This window comes from Bos indicus, chromosome 14, assembly GCF_029378745.1.
Source record: "Bos indicus isolate NIAB-ARS_2022 breed Sahiwal x Tharparkar chromosome 14, NIAB-ARS_B.indTharparkar_mat_pri_1.0, whole genome shotgun sequence".
NCBI lineage: Eukaryota > Metazoa > Chordata > Mammalia > Artiodactyla > Bovidae > Bos > Bos indicus.
The window spans coordinates 70873168-70893086 of NC_091773.1; the positions used below are offsets into that span (position 1 = coordinate 70873168).

The 19919-nt window shown below is 38.1% G+C and overlaps 1 pseudogene; it reads left to right on the plus strand.

Moving 5' to 3' along the window:
- LOC139186970 (bcl-2-like protein 1) overlaps nt 1-19919 on the plus strand; it is a 73757-nt pseudogene that overhangs the window by 35540 nt on the left and 18298 nt on the right.

The window sequence follows — 19919 nt, forward strand, 5'->3', positions numbered from 1 at the left end:
CCTCCAAGGGACAGACTAATCAAACAAACAGATGCATGTATGTGAGATTGCAACTAAGATTGCACCATAACATTGCAACATGTAAGACTGCAACTGTTGTATGCAGTTTTTGTACATAGCAACTCACTGCAAAACCTAGCGGCTTACAGCAGTCCTTTGGCTAACTCAGAATACTGTGAGTAGGTTGGGTGGTTCTACTTTTGAGTCTGCTCAGCTGGGCTCTTTCATACCTTTCTGGTCAGCTGGTGGGTCTGCTCGTGGTTGGATGATCTAGGATGGTCTCATGCCCAAGTGTTCTGATGGGAAGGCTGTTAGTAGGGGCAGTAGAGACAATGTGTTAGGGGCCACTTTTGCAATGTGACACAAGAACTAAGAAAAAGTACAGGATACCAAGCAAGCATATACTGAATATAGAAGTTTGTTTTGAACTATTGGGGAAAAGGACTACATTGCTAAAATGACAAGCTGAGATCCAAAGATTGGAAAGGGGGTAACTAGTTGAAGAAAGAGAGAAAGACAGTCCAGAGAGAGGATATAGGCAAATACCCACCTCCACCCCCTTTCCCACTTCCCATTTCGACCTCAACTTCCATGTTTCAGAAAATGGTACCACCCTCCAGTTGACTGTTCAAGTCAAAAACCCAGCAGTCATCCTTTCTTTTCCCCACTGGCAGTTCTCATCTGTTCTACCTCCAAAGCGTATCCTGAACCACTCCTTCTTCATTTCTACATCACCATTATCCAAGTTCCTGTCATCATCCACCTTTATTGCAAACCATCCCCACTGATCTCTCTGTGTCTACAGTCACACACGGCAATGCAAAATAAAAAGTGTGGGTCGGATTGTGCCAAGCTTTCAAAGCCTATACTGGATGGGTCCGAGTGTTTGTGTCTCCTCAAAATTCATTTGTTGAAATCCTACCCTCTAAGGTAATGATGTAAGGATGTAGGGTCTTTGGAAGGTGCTTAGGTCATGAGGGCAGAGGCCTTATGAATGGGGTTAGTGCTCTGATAAAAGAGACTCTGGAGAGCTTCCTTGTCTCCTTCTGTGCACTGAGAAGACAGCATCCATGAGGGAGAGGCTCTTAGCAGGCACCGACTAGGCCAGTGCTTGTATTTCATAGCCTCTAGAACTTAAATTTATGTTTTTTTATATCCTACCCAGTTTGTGGCATTTTTGCTATAGCAGCTCAGTGGACTAAGACTCACTCCCAGTATGCTTAAAATAAAATTTTGAATTCTTACTGTGGCTATGAAGGCTGTATCTTGCTCTTACCCATCTCCCTCCTCTCACCACCCCACTGTGCTATCCCTAGCATATATCAAACTCATTTCAGAGTCAGTGTTGTTTTTGTTTTCTTTGCCTAGAACACTCCTTTCTTACATCTCCATATGACTAGCCCTTTTCATCATATAAAATTCTATTTAAAAGGCACCTACAGAGTGAGACTCTCTGGTCACCTACTTATTTCCATATCCTCCTTTTTTGTTTGTTTCCTTTGAGGTGTGTGCTACTCTCTGAAGTTAACCTATTTGTATGTTATTTGCCATGACTAGAATATATTCTCCATGAAACCAAGCACTTTGCTATCATGTTTATATTATGTTCCCTATGCCACCACAGCCTTTGGCTCATAGTAGGAACTCAATAATTAGTTGAGCTTGTTAATGAATAAAGGGGTGATTGAAAACCCCATGACAGAGGAAGCATGATGCATGTGAGGATGTGGGAGAAAACTAGTGAGGCTAGAGCGGAGGAAGTGGGTGATGTGCCTAATGGTGGGAGACTAGGTATGACCAGGTCTTGTAGGGCATTTGGCCATGCTAAGGAGGTTGGTCCTTGTATTAGGCTTCTCCAGAGAAAGCCATATATATGGCTCTATTATAAAGAATTGGGTCATATATTTATGGAGACCATGTCCCAGGATACATAGTCAATAAGCTGGAGACCCAGGAGAGCTGATGGCATGAATTCCAGTATGAATGCTGTCAGGCTCAAGACCCAAGAAGAGCCAATTTTCTGGCTGGGTCTGAAGACTGGGGAAAAAAACCCCAAATCTCAGTCCATACAGTCAGGCAGGAGGAATTCCCTCTTCTTCAGCCTTTTTGTTCTAGTCAGGCCTTTAAGTGGTTGGATGAGACCCACTCATGTTAAGGAAGACAATTCATTTTACTCAGTCTACCAATTCAAATGTTAAGCCCGTCCAGGAACACCCCTACAAACTCACCCAGCATAATGTTTGGCCAAATGTGTGGGCATCCTGTAATTTAGTCATAGTGACACAGATTGATCATCATAGTCCTTATCTTGGTATCTGTGTGAAGATATTGATGGCAGCAGGGACTATCTTATTCATCATGTAACTCAAATCTTTTGGTAGATGCCACATACATAGTATAGTAATTGTTGAACAAATATATACTGAACTGCACTTTCTCAGTCTCTACCCAACATATGTGTTCTAGGAACTCTTCCCCTGAGATCTGGACTCTTTGATCTTACTCTTCTGTCAACAGACATTTCGAAACATGCATCAGCACAATTGTTCTCAAGTCTCTTTCACTGTTTGGAGGCACTTTTTTTCTTATAGGCTATATTTTATCCCAGGACACATTTCATAGAAGAGGAGCTGGGGACCTGGGGAGGCCAAGTGCCATAGCCAAAGTCACATGATAAGATAGTAGGAAAGTTGGAATTAAATCCTTTGTCTTCCCTCTCTTTCCACTGTACCAGGACCCACTCCTCTCATTATGCTTTTTTTTTTTTTTTGCAAAGTTGCTAAACAAACAAACATAAATTACTAAATAGTCAATGAATGTCTTTTCTTGTTTGGAATAAGCAGAGTGTGGATCCATCATTGGGTATAGCATTCCAAAATCTCTCAGTATTACTGTTCCAGGTTACAAGCAGTATAACCTGACTTCTCATAAACTACTATGTGATATTTGTATATTTATTGTGAAAATAGCACAATCTTTTTTTGTGTAAAGTTGAATGAATTCCAACGTGGGATGGCTTAAGAAAGGTCCAGTGAAGGCAACGAGTTACATTAACTCCATTTACTCATTTATTCAGACCTACGTACTGAGAACTCACCATGTACCAGATGCTATATTTACCAATCTTTAACCTAAGTTCTCTGCATAATGTGGAAAGGGAAAGCTATGCACATAACTGAATCATTCAATTTTTTTTCTATTCTCATTTCTATGGAACTTTAGAGGTGATGATGCTTGAATTAGACCATTTTATTTAAATTATGTTATTATTTTGTTATTCTCTTGCACTAAGCTTTTGCCCCATTTTAGAAATGAAGAAAGATGTTAAGTGACCAACCATGATATATTTATTTGCTAGTATTTATGCCTAAATAAATGGGCTTCCCTGTAGCTCAGACAGTAAAGAATCTGCCTACAATGCGGGAGACCTGGGTTCAATCCCTGGATCAGGAAGATCCTCTGGAGAAGGAAATGGCAACCCACTCCAGTATTCTTGTCTGGAGAATCCCATGGACAGAGGAACTTGGTGGACAGAGGAACCAGTCTGTGGGGTTGCAAAAAGTCAGACACAACTGAGTGACTAAGCAATATAACTTAAAATGCAGCTGTCCCATGTTAAGAAGCTTAAGCAAATTGTTTTAATGATGATGCAGAGAGATAAAATCTCTCTCTAGTAAAATTTTGTTTTTTTTTTGTGTGTGATTTTTTTGTTTTAAAGATTCAGTACTTATGCCTCCCAGGCGGTTCAGTGGTAAAGAACCTGTCTGCCCGTGCAAGGAGACATAGGAGATGTGAGTTCAATCCGTGGGTGGGGAAGATGCCCTGGAGGTAAAGATGGCAGCCCACTCCAGCATTCTTGCCTGGAGAATCCCATGGACAGAGGAGCTTGGAAGGATACAATCTGTGGTGTCACAGAGTTGGACACAACTGAAGGACTAGACACGCTCACACTTGAGGGGTATAGGGGCTCTCTCTAGTGGTGAACTGAGTACTTAAAATTATTTGGTCATGCAGTAGAAGCCCAGAGTACAGAATGAAACTACCCCAGAATCCTACCTCATTTAACACCAGTTTTTAAATAGAAATCACTATAACTGATTTTCTTCTTAGCAATTAAGGGGGAAATATTATTAAGTGATAAAGCACACAGACTTTAATGGAATCTAACACCTGGAATTAAATTCTGACTCCATCATTTCCTCAAGAATTGACTCACAATCACTTAGCGTGTAGGATGTGCCAAGTTGCTTCAATCTAGTTCGACTCTTTTCGACCTATGGACTGTAGCCCACGAGGATCGTCTGTCCAGAGGGTATGTTAAAACACAACCTTCTAAACCCTACCCCAGAGTTTCTGATTCAGGAGGTCTGGAATGACAGCCAAGAATATGCATTCATAACAAATTCTCAGGTGTTACTGATGCTGCTGGTACAGGAACCCCACTTTGAGAAGTGCTGTGCTTGACTCCTAGAGTGTCAATCTAAGCCTTGTATTAAATAAGGTTAATACTAATCTTATATTAAATATTCCTCAAGGTTTAGCCATAGAGTTATTGTGAGGATTAAATGGAACAGTAGATGAAGTGCTGACATAGTAAGTACTCCACAGAGGTTAGCTCTTAGTAATCTGTCAGTGTTTTCCAACGTGAAAAATTAAAAAAATAAGCTGGAATTTTAAAAAAGAATATTGTTGTTGTTGAGCTATTATTGTTAGCTAAGTTCAGTTCAGTCTCTCAGTCCTGTCCGACCCTTTGCAGCTCCACGGACTGCAGCATGCCAGGCCTCCCTGTCCATCACCAGCCCCCAGAGATTGTTGAAACTCATGTCCATCAAGTCGGCGATGCCATCCAACCATCTCATCCTCTGTCGTCCACTTCTCTTTCTGCCTTCAATCGTTTCCAGCATCAGGGTCTTTTCCAGTGAGTCAGTTCTTCATATCAGGTGGCCAAACCAGGGTCTCCTGCATTGCAGGCAGATTCTTTACCAACTGAGCTATCAGGGAAGCTAAGTTATATCAGTAATTTTACTTACGTGTGCTTGACAGTGTACTATGCATTATTAATATATCTATAGCACCATTAATGTACACTAATATTTATGCATATTGCTCTGAAAAAATTGGTACAAAGCAAAAACCACATGGTGAAGGGGCTATGTCAAAGGGACACAGGGGCCAACCGAAAGAGATTCCAATGGCCAAAGTTGGGATAATTTGAGCAATAAAGTGATTATAATTCATGTTAAAAAGTAAATATCCCCGAGTTCATGCTGAGATAAATAAATGCTTGGAGGAAGGAAGGAATAAATAAATGGAGAAGAGACAAATCTCCCATGCTGAGGATTCCAAATATTTTTTTGCAGATATTCTGCCCTCAAAGATGTGGAGGATAGCTACCTACGTCTTAAGTGTAAGGAGCACATGGTGACTTTCTTCCAAAGAGGGAAAAAAGGGTAACTTTTCAGAGGAGAGACAGGACAAACACCACCTCAGCCCGGTGATTAAGGTCGAAATCAACAGTGGTAAGTCACGTGATTAGTACGTGCTCTTTACGTGGTGTACCTTACCCTTGTGGGCTTCCTCCTCAAAACCTGTAACCCCAGTGTAATCATGAGAAACCCATCGGATAAATCCCAGTTCAGGGACACTTTGCAATATATGTGATCATTGTTCCTAAAATTTGTCAAGGTCACACAAAATAAGGAAAGTCTGAGAAACTGGCGCAGCCCAGAGGACCTTAAGGAGACACGACAACTAAATGTAATGTGGTCTAGTGCATAGGGTGGGTCCTAGAACAGGGAATGGAGTTAGGTAAAAACCAAGGAAATATGAATAAGGCATGGAAAAGAGTAAGGCAAAACTCTGACTTTTAGGGGGGAAAAAAAGGTATGTATTTGTTATTAGAAGTGCCATCCAAACTTTAGAAGCATAGTAAAGAAAATAAATGCCAATACTGTATGATAAAATGTTATGTTAATTTTAGGTGAACATTTTTCTAGGTTGATATATCTACAGAGGTAGAGCATATATATGTTTACATATACACACACACATAACACGCACACATATGTACACTCAGACACACACACATACATACATACACACATATATAGTAGGCATGCAGACAAGCAATCTTATAAAAGCAGGATCTTTGTATGTGTTTTAAAATTTTATTTTAGGCACAATTTGATTCTTTTACATTATGAAGTATATCAAACATACATAAAATAACTAACTGACCCCTACCGCATATTTAGGGCTTCCCTGGTAGCTCAGTTGGTAAAGAATCTGCCTGTAATGCAGGAGACCCTGGTTTGATTCCAGGGTCAGGAAGATCCCCTAAAGAAGGGAAAGGCTGCCCACTCTAGTGTTCTTGGGTTTCCCTGGTGACTCAGATGGTAAAGAATCCACCTGCAATGTGGGAGTCTTGGGTTCAATCCCTGGAGGAGGGCATGGCAACCCATTTCAGTATTCTTGCCTGGAAAATCCCATGGACAGAGGAGCCTGTCTGGCTATGGGGTCATAAAGAGCTGGACACGACTGAAGCAACTTAGCATGCGGATTTGTACATTATTACCACAGTCAATTTTAGAACATTTTTATCATCCCCCCAAAGAAATTACACACACATTAGCGTTCACTCTCTATTTCTCCTCAATCCTCTCAGTCCCAGGCAATCAGCAATCTACTTCCAGCCTCTATAGACTTACTTCTTTGGAACATGTCACATAAATGAAATCATACAGTATGTTGTCTTGTGACTGACCTTTTTCACTTAGGATACTGTTTTCAAGGGTCCTTCATCTTAAGATATGTATTAGAACTTTGTTTTTTTTTTTTTTTTTACTGCTGATTAATATTCCATCCTATGGATATACCAACTTGAATTATCCATTCATCTGTTATAGACATTTGGGTTATTTTCACTTTTTGGCTATTACAAATAATGCTGCTATGAATGCTTGTATACAAGTTTTTGTGTGGGCTCACGTTTCCATTTCTGTTGGGTATATACCTAGGAGTGGAATTATTGGATCATTTGATAATACTGTGTTTAACATTTTAGGGAATTTCCAGGCAGTTTTGAAAAATGGCTGCACCATTTTATTAATACATTCTCACTAGCAGTGTGTGAGAGTTCCAGTTTCTCCACATCCTCACCAACATTTGTTATTATCTGACTTTATTGATTTTAGCCTGTTCTAGTGCTTTTACTTTTCACTTTCATGCATTGGAGAAGGAAATGGCAGCCCACTCCAGTGTTCTTGCCTGGAGAATCCCAGGGACGGAAGAGCCTGATGGGCTTCTGTCTATGGGGCCGCACAAAGTCAGACACGACTGAAGTGACTTAGCAGCAGCAGCAGAAGTGAGTATGAAGTGATATTTCATGATGGTTTTGATTTTCATATTCCTAATGGCTAGTAATGTTGAATATCTTTTCATGTTCTTATCGGTCATTTGTATATCTTATGTGGAGAAGTAACTATTTAGCTCTTTTGTCTATTTTTAAAATGGGTTATTTGTCCCTTTTATTACTAAATTGTATGTTCTTTATGGATTCTAATTGTAAGTCTCTTATCAGACATATGGATTTGCAAATATTTTCTCCTAGTATATGGATTGTCTTTTTCATTTGATAGTATTTTTTGAAGCACAAAAGATTTTAATTTTGATGAAGTTCAGTTTGTCTAATTTTTCTTTTGTTTCTAGTGCTTTTGGTGCTTAAGTTAGTCAAAGCTTTCTAAGGTCATGAAGAATCACTCCCATATTTTCTTCTAAGAGTTTTAAAGTTTGGGCACTTACATTTATTGATGGTCTAATTTGAGCTAAATTTTGTGTACGGCGTGAGGAATCGTTAAATTTCATTCTTTTGCATGTGACTATTCAGTTGTTCCAGAGCATTCATAGAAGAGACTATGTTTTCCCTCCCTGAATTGTCTTGTGATCCTTGTTGAAAATAATTGATTGTTAATGTAAGGGTTAATTTCTGGATCTTAACTTCCTGCCATTGCCTTATATGTTGATCCTTATGCCAGGACTATGTGTGCTAAGTTGCTTCAGCCTTGTCCGATCTTTGCAACCCTATGGACTGTAGCCTGCCAGACTCCTGTGTCCATGGGATTCTCTAGGCGAGAATACTGGAGTGGGTTGCCATGCCCTCCTCCAGGGGATCTTCCCGACCTAGAGACGAAAACCATGTCTCTTGTGTCTCCTGCATTGGCAGGTGGGTTCTTTCCCACTAGTGCCGCCTGGGAAGTCAGCACTATACCGTCTTGTACTTTTGAAATTGGGGGAAAGAGAAGATATTTTAAAAGTCATTGTTTTAAACTATTAACTTTATTAAATTTAATAACAGAAAAAGAAATAAAATACAATATAAGGATTCTTGAAATTTAGAAAATATTCTTGTTGCATAAGTTGTCAATTCCTAAAATAGCTAAGACTTAAAAGTCATCAAGAATGGGAATTTTGATATTTTGAAAACATGTAGTTATATTTCAGATTCTATGACTAACTCTGCTTTAAAAAATAAGCAAATTAGCATCTTCATAATTCCTATCACTTCCCTTTTCTCACATTTTATTTTTACTAATAATATTTTTATATCATGTTATCAATGTTACAAGCAATATATTTAAAACTATAACCCATACAGTGGTGTGGTCTTGGTTATACATTTACATCAACTCAGTACTCCCTACCAGTCCATGTTATCTAGATTGTTGACTATAGGTTCAAAGTTGGGTGTAATATTTTCTTTCTTTATTGAGTTATGGTTGATGTATTCTATTGTATAAGTTGTAGGTGTATCATGCAGTGGTTTACAACTTGTAAAGGTTATACTCCATTTATAGTTATTATAAAATATTGGCTACATTCCTTGTGTTGTACAATCTATCCTTGTAGCTTATGTATAATACTCTATTTCTTAATCACCAAATTGTATTTCCCCTCTCCCCAATGCTATTGAAAAGCTTGTTCTCTATATCTGTGTTTGCTCCTTTTTGTTATAATCACTAGTTTGTTATATTTTTTGTGTTCCACACATAAGTGATATCAAACAGTATTTGTCTGTCTCTGTCTGATTTATTTCATTTAGCATAATAACTTCCAAGTTCATCCATGTTGTTACAAATGGCAATATTTTCATTTTTAATGGCTGCATGGTATTCTATTGTGTGTGTGTGTATATGTGTGTATATATATATACCTCACATCTTCATTCATCTGTTGATGGACACTTAGGTTGCTTTCATACATTGACAGTTGTAAATAAGTAAATAATACTGCTATGAACATTAAAAAACAGAGATATGACTTTGCTGACAAAGGTCTGTCTAGTCAAAAGCTATAGTTTTTCCAGTAGTCATGTATGGATGTGAGAGTTGAACTATAATGAAGGCTGAGGGCTGCAGAATTGATGCTTTTGAACGGTGGTGCTGGAGAAGACTCTTGAGAGTCCCTTGGACTGCAAGGAGATCTAACCAATCAATACTAAAGAAAATCAGCCCTGAGTATTCATTGGAAGATCTGATGCTAAAGCTGAAGCTCCAATACTTTGGCTACCTGGTGTGAAGAGCCGACTCATTGGAAAAGACCCTGATGCTGGGAAAGATTGACGGCAGTGGGAGAAGGGGTGACAGAGGATGAGATGGTTGGATGCCATCTCTGACTCAATATACATTTATTTGAGCAAACTGTGAGAGATAGTGAAGGACAGGGAAGCCTGGCATGCTGCAGTCCACGGGGTCACGAAGAGTCAGACACAACTTAGCGACTGAACAACAACAACAAAAGCAATGCACACTGGAGTAAGTGTGCCTTTTGATTTAGTGTTTTTGTTATGTATGTATGCCCAACAGTGGAATTGCCGGGTCATATGGCCGCTCTATTTTTAGTGTTTTGAGAACTCTCCATACTGTTTTCCAATGTGACTGCACTAATTTATATTCTCACCAACAGTGAACAAGGCTTCCCTTTTCTCCACATTCTCACCAATGTTTGTCATTTGTGTTCTTTTCGATTATAGGCCATTCTGACAAGTATGGAGTGAAATCTTTTTGTGGTTTTGATTTGCATTTCCCTGATGATAGCAATGTTGAGCATCTTTTCAGCACAGTGCCTGTTGGCTATCTGTATTTTCTTTCTGGAAAAATGTCTATTCAATTCTGCCCATTTTTAAAATTGGTTGTTGTATTTTTTGATGTTAAGTTGTATGAACTGTTTATATACGCTGGGTATTAATTCCTATTGGTCATATCACTTGCAAATATCTTCTCTCATTGAGTAGATTTTCTTTTTGTTTTGTCAGTGGTTTTCTTTGCTGTGTAAAACTTTTAAGTTCAATTAGGTCTCGTTTGTTTATTTTTGCTCTTGTTTCCTTTGCTTTAGGAGACAAATCCAAAAAATAAAACAAAAGAAAAAGAAAAACTACTATGCTGAAGTTATGCCAAAGTGTTCTGCTTATGTTTTTTCCCTCTAGGAGTTTTATAGTATCTGATCTTACATTTAGATCTTTAATTAATTTTAGTTTATTTTTGTTTATGGCATTAGAGAATGTTCTGATTTCATTCTTTTACATGTAGTTGTCCAGTTTCCCCAGCACCACTTATTGAAGAGACTGTCTTTTCTCCTTTGTATATTCTTGCCTCCTTTGTCATAGATTAATTGACCATGAGAGTGTTGGATTTTGTCTGGGCTCTCTATTCTGTTTTTATAATTAATCTTATTTATTTATTTTAATTTTGGCTGTGCTGGGTTTTGTTGCTGTGCGGGCCTTCTGCAATGAGTGGAGGCTCCTGTAATGTGCAGGCTTCTCGTTGTGGTGGCTTCTCTTGTTGAGCATGGGCTCTAGGGGGCACAGGCTACAGTAGTTGCAGCACGTGGGCTTAACAGTCGCAGCTTCTGGGCTCTAGAGCACAGGCTCGGTATTTGCGGCACGCAGGCTTAATTGCTCCATGGCATGTGGGATCTTCCCAGATCAGGGATCAAGACTGTGTCCCCTGCGCCAGCAGGTAGATTCTTTATCTCTGGACTCTATTATGTTCTATTGATCTTTGTGTCTGTTTTTGTGCCAGTACTGTACTGTTTTGATTACTGTAGCTTTGTAGAATAGCTTGAAGTCAGGGAGCATAATTTCTCCAGCCCCGTTCTTCTTTCTTCAAATTGTTTTGGCTACCAGGAGTCTTGTTTTGACTACCAGGAGTCTTGTTTTTCCATACAAATTTTAAAATTATTTGTTCTATTTCTGTGAAAAATGCCATTGGTATTTTGATAGGGATGGCATTGAATTTGTTGATTGCCTTGGGTATTATGCTCATTTTAGCCATATTAATTCTTCCAATCCATGATTATGATATATCTTTCCATCTTTCTGTGTCATCTTCAATTTCTTTCATTGATGTCTGTTTTTTGGCTGTGCTCCATGGCATGCAGGATGTCAGTTCTCTGACCAGGAATCAAACCTGTGCCCCCTGCCTGGGAAGTGTGAAATCTTAACCACTGGACCACCAGGGAATTCACGATCAATGTCTTATAGTTTTCAAAGTACAGGTCTTTTACCTCCATAAGTAGGTTTGTTCATAGGTATTTTATTCTTTATGATGTGATGGTTCCTTAATAGGATTGTTCCTTAATTTCTCTTTCTGATAATTTGTTGTTGGTTCATAGAAGTGCAACATATTTCTATATATTAATTTTGTATCTTGATGCTTTAATGAGTTCATTGATGAGCTCTAGTAGTTTTCTGGTGGTGTCTTTAGAATTTTCTATGTGTAGTGTCATGTCGGAGAAGGCAATGGCACCCCACTCCAGTACTCTTGCCTGGAAAATCCCATGGACGGAGGAGCCTGGTGGGCTGCGGTCCATGGGGTCGCTAAGAGTCAGACATGCCTGAGTGACTTCACTTTCACTTTTCACTTTCATGCATTGGAGAAGGAAATGGCAACCCACTCCAGTGTTCTTGCCTGGAGAATCCCAGGGATGGGGGAGCCTGGTGGGCTGCCGTCTATGGGGTCGCACAGAGTTGGACACGACTGAAGTGACTTAGCAGCAGCAGTGTCATGTCATCTGCCAACAGGTACAGTTTTTACATCTTCCTTTCCAATTTGAGCTCCTTGTATTTTTCTTTTCTGTTTTCTGTAGCTAGAACTTCCAAAACTATGTTGAAGAGAAGTGGTGAGAATTGGCCTTCTTGTCTTGCTCCTGATCTTAGAAGAGATATTTTCAGCTTTTCACCACTGAGATATGGGTTTGTCATATATGGTCTTTATTTGAGGTATGTTCCCTGTGGGCTCTCTGGTGGCTCAGCAGCAAAGATTCTGCCTGCCAATGCAGGAGACATGGGTTTGATTTTTGGGTTGGGAAGATCCCCTGGAGAAGGAAATGACAACCCATTTCATTATTCTTGCTGGGAAATCCCATGGACAAAGGAACCTGGTGGGCTACCTGTCATGGGGTCACAAAGAATCAGATGTTACTTAGCAACTAAACAATAATAACAACATCATCAACAACAACATTCTCTCTATGCTCACTCTCTGGAGATTTTTTAAAAATAATAAATGATGGAGTTGAACTTTACCAAAAGCCCTTTCTGCATCTGTTGATATGGTCATATATATGCGTATCTATATGTCTTCTTTTGAAAAAGTGTACTCAGGTATTCTCATTTAAAAAAATTGGAATTGCTTTACAATATTTTGTTAGTTTCTGCTGTACAACAACACAAATCAGCCATAGGTATACATATATCCTCTCCTTTTTGAGCTTCCCTCCCACCCCCTTATTCCACCCCTCTAGAAAGCAGCAAGCTGAGCTGCCTGTGCTATATAGCAGCTTCCTGCTAGCTATCTACTTTACACGTGGTAGTGTTTATATGTTAATGCTCTCGATTTGTCCCACCCTCTTCTTCCCTCTCTCTTCTACAAGTCCATTCTCTACATCTGTACCTCTGTTCTTGCCCTACAAATAGGCTCATTAGTACCATTTTTCTAGATTCCATATATGTGCTTTAATATATGATATTTGTTTTTCTCTTTCTGACTTACTCCACTCTGTATGACAGGCTCTAGGTTTATCCACATTGCTACACTGATTCAATTTCATTCCTTTTTTTATGGCTGAGTAATAATATTCCATTGTATATATATACCACATCTTCTTTATCTATTCATCTGTTGGTAGACATCTAAGTTATTTACATGTCCTGGCTATTGTAAATAGTGCTGCAATGAACACTGGGGTGCATGTGTCTTTTGAGTTATGGTTTTCTCAGGGTATATGCCCAGTAGTGGGATTTCTGGGTTGTTTGGTAGTTCTACCTTTAGTTTTTTGAGGAACCTCCATATTGTTCTCCACAGTGGCTAAACCAATTTACAGTCCCACCAACAGTGTAAGAGGGTACCCTTTTCTTCACACCCTCTCCAGCATTTACTGTTTGCACATTTTTTTATGATGGTCATTCTGACTGGTGTGAGGTGATACTTCATTGTAATTTTTATTTGCATTTCTCTAATAGTGAAGTTGAGGATATTTTCATGTGCCTCTTGGCCATATTTATTTAAGACTTCTGCCCAGTTTTTGATTGGATTGTTTGTTTTTTTGATATTGAGTTGCATGAGCTGTTTGTATATTTTGGAGATTAATCCTTTGTTGCTTTGTTTGCAGATATTTTCTCTCATTTTGAGGGTTATCTTCTCCTCTTGTTTACAGTTTCCTTTGTTATGCAGGGGCTTTTAAGTTTAATGACATCCCATTTGTTTAGTTTTGTTTTAATTTTCATTACTCTAGCAAGATCCAAAAAGATCTTGCTGTGGTTTATTTCAATGTTTTTCCTATGTTTTACTCCAAGAGTTTTGTAGTGTCTGATCTTACATTTAGGTCTTTAATCCATTTTGAATTTATTTTTGTGTGTGATGTTAGGTATTGTTCTAATTTCCTTCTGTTACATGTACTGTCCGGTTTTCCTAGCACCTTTTATTGAAGAGATTGTCTTTTTTACACTGTATATTCTTGATCCTTTGTCATAGATTAGGTGACCACAGGTGCGTGGACTCATCTCTGGGCTTGCTGTCTTGTACCATTGGTCCATATTTCTGCTTTTGTGTGAGAACCATGCTGTCTTGTTTACTGTAGCTTTGTAGTATAGTTTGAAGTTGAGGGTGTGCTCCTCCAGGTCTGTTTTCCTTTCTCAAGATTACTTTGACTATTTGGAGTCTTTTGTGTTTCCATACAAATTGTAAAATTTTTAGTTCTGCTTCTGTGAAGAATATCATTGTAATTTGATAGAAATTGCAGAAGATTGCATTGGGTAGTATATTTTTCTAATCCAAGAACATGGTATATTTCTCCATTTGCCTATATCCTTTTTGATTTATTTCATCAGCGTTTTATAGTTTTCTGAGTACAGGTCCTTTACTTCCTTAGGTAGGTTTATTCCTGGGTATTTTATTCTTTTTGTTGCAGTTGTACATGGAATTATTTTCTTAATTTCTCTTTCTGCTTTTTTTCATTATTAGTGTATAGGAATGCAAGACATTTCTGTCATTAATTTTGTATCTGACAACTTTGCCAAATTCATTGATTAGGTGTAGTAATTTTCTGGTGTCCTCTTTAGGATTTTCTATGCGTAGCAACATGTCATCTGTAAACAGTGACAATTTGACTTCTTTTCCAACTTGTATTTCTTTTACTTTTTTTCTTGTCTGATTGCTGTAGTGAGAACTTTCAAAACTATGTTGAGTAAGAATGGTGAGAGTGAACATCCTTGTCTTGTTCCTGTTCTCAGGGGAAATGATTTCAGTTTTTCATCATTGAGTATGATGTTTGATGTAGGTTTGTCATATATGATATTTATTATGTTGAAGTAGGTTCCCTTTATGCCCATTTTCTGGAGAGTCTTTGTCATAAATGGATATTGAATTTTGTCAAAAAGATTTTTCTGCATCTGTTGAGAGGATCATATGGTTTTTATTCTTTAATTTGTTAATATGGTGTATCACATTGATTGATTTGCATGTGTTGAAGAATCTTTGCGTTCCTGAGATAAACATGACTTGATCATGGTGTATGATCCTTCTAATGTGTTGTTAGTCTGAATGCTAGTTTTTTGTTGAGGATTTTTACATCTATATTCATCAATGATATTGGTCTGTGATTTTCTTTTTTATGATGGCTTTGGTTTTGGTATCAGGGTGATGGTGACCTTATAGAAAGAATTTGAGAGTGTTCCACCCTCTGCAATTTTTTGAAAGTGTTTGAGAAGGATAGGTGTTAGTTCTCCCTAAATGTTTGATAGAATAGTATGTGAGGTATATGATCCTGGACTTTTGTTTGTTGGAAGATTTTTATTCACAGTTTCAATTTCTTTACCTCTGATTGGTATGTTTATATTTTCTAATTCTTCCTGGTTTGGTCTTGGAAGAATTTGTTCATTTCTGAGAATGTGTTCATTTCTTCCAGGTTGCCGGTTTTATTGGCATATAGTTGCTGTGGTAGTCTCTCACGATCCTTAATATGTCTATGGTGTCAGGTGTGATGTCTCCTTTTTTATTTCTAGTTTTATTAATTTGAGTCCTCTCCCTGTTTTTTCTTGAGAAGTCTGGCTAAAAGTTTATGAATTTTCTTTATCTTCTCAAAGAACCAACTTTTATTTTATTGATCTTTGCTATTGTTTTCTTCATTTCTATTTCACTTATTTCTTCTCTGATCTTAGTGATTTCTTTCCTTCTACTGACTTTGGGTTTTGTTTGTTCTTCTTTCTCTGGTTGCTTTAGGTGTACGGTTAGATTGTTTATGTGAGATTTTTCTTGTTTCTTAAGATGAGACTGAATTGCTATAAACTTCCCTCTTTGAACTACTTTTTCTGCATTCCATAGGTTTTGGTTATCAATTATTCATTGTCATTTGTTTCTATGTATTTTTAAATTTCTTCCTCAATTTATGCAGTGATCTCTTGGTTATTTAGCAGTGCACTATTTAGCCTCCATGTATTTGTGGTTTTTACTGTTTTTAATCCTGTAATTTATTTCTAATATCATAGCATTGTGGTTGGAAAAGATACTCAATACAATTTCATTTTCTTAAAATTTTCAAGGCTTGATTTGTGTCCCAAGATGTCTTCTGTCCTGGAGAATGTTCTTTGTGCACTTGAGAAGAATGTATTCTGCTGCTTTTGGGTGGAATGTCCTGCTGCTGCTAAATCACTTCAGTCGTGTCTGACTCTGTGCGACCCCATAGATGGCAGCCCACCAGCTTCCCCCATCCCTGGGATTCTCCAGGCAAGAACAATGGAGTGGGTTGCCATTTCCTTCTCCAGTGCATGAAAGTGAAAAGTGAAAGTGAAGTCGCTCAGTCGTGTCCGACTCTTAGCAACCCCATAGACTGCAGCCCACCAGGCTCCTCTGTCCATGGGGTTTTCCAGGCCAGAGTACTGGAGTGGGGTGCCATTGTCCTAAGAATATCAATTAAATCTATCTGGTCTATTGTGTCATCTAAAGCTTGTGTTTCCATATTGATTTTCTTTCAGATGATCTGTCCATTGGTGTAAGTGAGGTGTTAAAGTCCCTTGCTGTTATTATGTTACTGTCAATTTCTCCTTGGTCATTAGCATTTGTCTTATGTATTGAGGTGCTCCTATGTTGAGTGCATAAATATTTATAATTGTTATATCTTCTTCTTGGATTAATACCTTTATTATTATGTAATATCCTTTCTTATCTCTTGTGACAGTTTTTATTTTAAGGTCTATTTGTCTGATATGAGTACTCCTACTCCAGCTTTTTTTTTTTTTAATTTCCGTTTTCATGGTATAACTTTTTCCATTCCCTCACTTTCAGTCTGTATATGTCTCTAGGGTTGAAGTACATTTCTTGTAGGGAGCATATACATGGATCTTATTTTTGTATCCATTCAGTCAGTCTGTGTCTTGGTTGGGGCATTTAATCCATTTACATTTAAGATAATTGTTGATATGTATGTTCCTATGAGGGGCTTCCCAGGTGGGGCTAGTGCTGAAGATCCTGCCTGCCAATGCAGGAGACATAAATGATGCAGGTTCCTTCCCTAGTTCGGGACAATCGCCTGGAGGAGGGCAGGGCAACCCACTCCAGTATTCTTGCCTGGAGAATCCCATGGAGAGAGGAGCATGGTGGGCTACAATCTCAGGGGTCACAAAAAAGTTGGACACAACAGAAGTGACTTAACATATATTTCTATTACCATTTTCTTAACTGGTAGTTTTCTTAATTGTTTTGAGTTTGTTTTTGTTGGTTTTTCTCTTTGTGTTTCCTGTCTGCTACTGCTACTGCTGCTAAGTCACTTCAGTCATGTCCGACTCTGTGCGACCCCATAGACAGCAGCCCACCAGGCTCTGCCATCCCTGGGATTCTCCAGGCAAGAACACTGGAGTGGGCTGCCATTTCCTTCTCCAATGCGTGAAAGTGAAAAGTGAAAGTGAAGTCGCTCAGTTGCGACTGACTCGTGGGGACCCCATGGACTGTAGCCCACCAGGCTCCTCCGTCCATGGGATTTTCTAGGCAAGAGTACTGGAGTGGCTTGCCATTGCCTTCTCCAGTGTTTCCTGTCTAGAGCAGTTCTTTTAGCATTTGTTATAATGCTGGTTTGGAGATGTTGAATTCTCTTAGCTTTTGCTTGTCTATAAAGCTTCTGATTTCTCCATCAAATCTGAATGAAATCCTTGCTTTCAGCACTTTCACTGTTTGTGCCTGGGCTTGATTCCTGGTCAGGGATCTAAGATCCTGCAAGGTATGTGGCACAGCCAGATTTTTTTTTTTTTTTTAAGCAACAGATTTCTGTACATTAACCTTGTATTCTGCACCTTCATTGAATTTGTTTATTGGTTCTAATAGTTTCTTGGTAGATACTTTAGAGTTTCCTATATGCAATATCATGTCATTTGCAAATAGTGACAGTTTTGCTTCTTCCCTTCCAGTTCGGATGCATTTTGTTTATTTTTCTTGATTATTACCGTGACTAGGAGTTTCAGTACTATGTTGAGTAAAAGTGGTGAGAGTGGCCATCCTTGTCTTATTTCCTGAACTTCAAGGAAATTCTTTCTGCTTTTCTCCCTTGAATATGGTGTTAGCTGTGGTCTAGTCATATATAGCCTTTATTGTGTTGAGGTATGTTCCCTTTACACCTTATTTTCTTGAGCATTTTTATCATGAATGGGTGTTGAGTTTTGTCAAATGCCTTTTCTGTATCTATTGAGATGATCATGCATTTTCTTATCCCTCCTTTTGTTAATGTGAAGTATCACAGCAATTTATTTGCAGATATTGAATCATTCTTATATCCGTGGAAGAAATCAAACTTGATCATGGTGTATGGACCTATTTATATGTTGTTGATTTTGATTTGCTTTTATTTTGTTGAGAGTTTTTATATTTGCATTCATCAGGGATATTGGCCTGTAATTTTCTTTCTTTTTTTATAGTATCTGATTTTAGTATCAGAAGAAATTTAGGAATTTTCTCGCCTATTCATTTTTCTGGAATAGTTTGAGAGATGTATATAATAACTATTCCTTTTATGTTTGGTAGAATTCCCCTGAATGGTCTTGGACTTTTAATTGTTGGGAGTTTTTGATCACTGACTCAATTCCAATACTAGTAATTGATCTTTTCAGATTAGCTATTTCTTCCTGATTCAGTCTCAGAAGATTGCATGTTTCTAGGAATTTATCCATTTCTTCTAGATTGTCCAGTTTGTTGACATATTTTGTCCAGTTTGTTTACAGTTCTCTTATGATTATTTGTGTTTCCTTGATACATTTGTAACCCCTCCTTTTTCATTTCTTATTTTGTTCATTTTGTTCCTTCTCTTCCCTCCTTTTTAAATGAGTTTGGGTAATGGCTTATCAATTTTTTTTATCTTTTCAAAAAACCAGTTCTTGGTTTCATTGATCTGTTCTGTATCATTTTCTTGTCTCTATTTTATTTTCTCTTTGATCTTTATTATTTCCTTCCTTCTGCTGACTTTGGTATTTTCTTGTTCTTCTTTTTCTAATTCCTTTAAGTGATAGGTTAAATGGTTTATTTGAAATATTTCTTGTTTCATGAGATAGCCTGTATTGGTATAAACTCTCTTAGAATTCATTTTGCTGGCTCCCATAGATTTTTTTGAAGGTTATGGCTTTATTCTAATTGGTCTCAAGGTATTTATTGATTTCTTTTTGATTTCATCATTGACCTATTGGTTTTTTATTGACTTTTATTGACTTCATCAGTTTTTTGTTAGTATGTTATTTATTCCCATTTTTCTTCCTGTAATTTATTTCTAACTTCACACCATTGTGGTCAAAAAGATGCCTTAAATAATTTCCCTCTTAAATTTGTTGAGACTTGTTTTGAAACATTCCATGTGCATTTGAAAAAAATATGTATTCTGCTCATATTAGATGGAATGTCCTGTGTTAGGGAATGTTTAACAGGAGGATTCCTATGTGCTGTTTCTCATAAATTCTCTGTTCCTTATCAGTTCTTAGAATGAGTAGTGCTGCATGCAGCTCTTAGGACTGAGATCATGAGAAACGGTATCTGCTTGGATTCCTTTCAGTAACTCCCTTCAGTGACTCTTTTCAGTGTCAGCGACCTTGTATGTATTAGACTTTCCATATTGTGACTATTGATAAAATTTCATCCTGTGTAATAGCTGAGTAATCATCTTACTAAAGATATATAAGCCTGCATTTCTGCTAATAAAATACCTTTGCTCCATCAGAGCTTAGGTCCCTGTGTCTTTTTTGTTTCTCTCTCTCCCCCGCCCCCTCCGGCTAATTCTCTGGAGCTTAGAAACCCGTTCTGCTCACTCTCCTGCCCAGGCTTCTAAGACCCCCTCAAGAAGGTGCCCTGTGCCTTCATGAACAATGCAAGCCCTATGTCAAGGGCTTTATTGGTTCT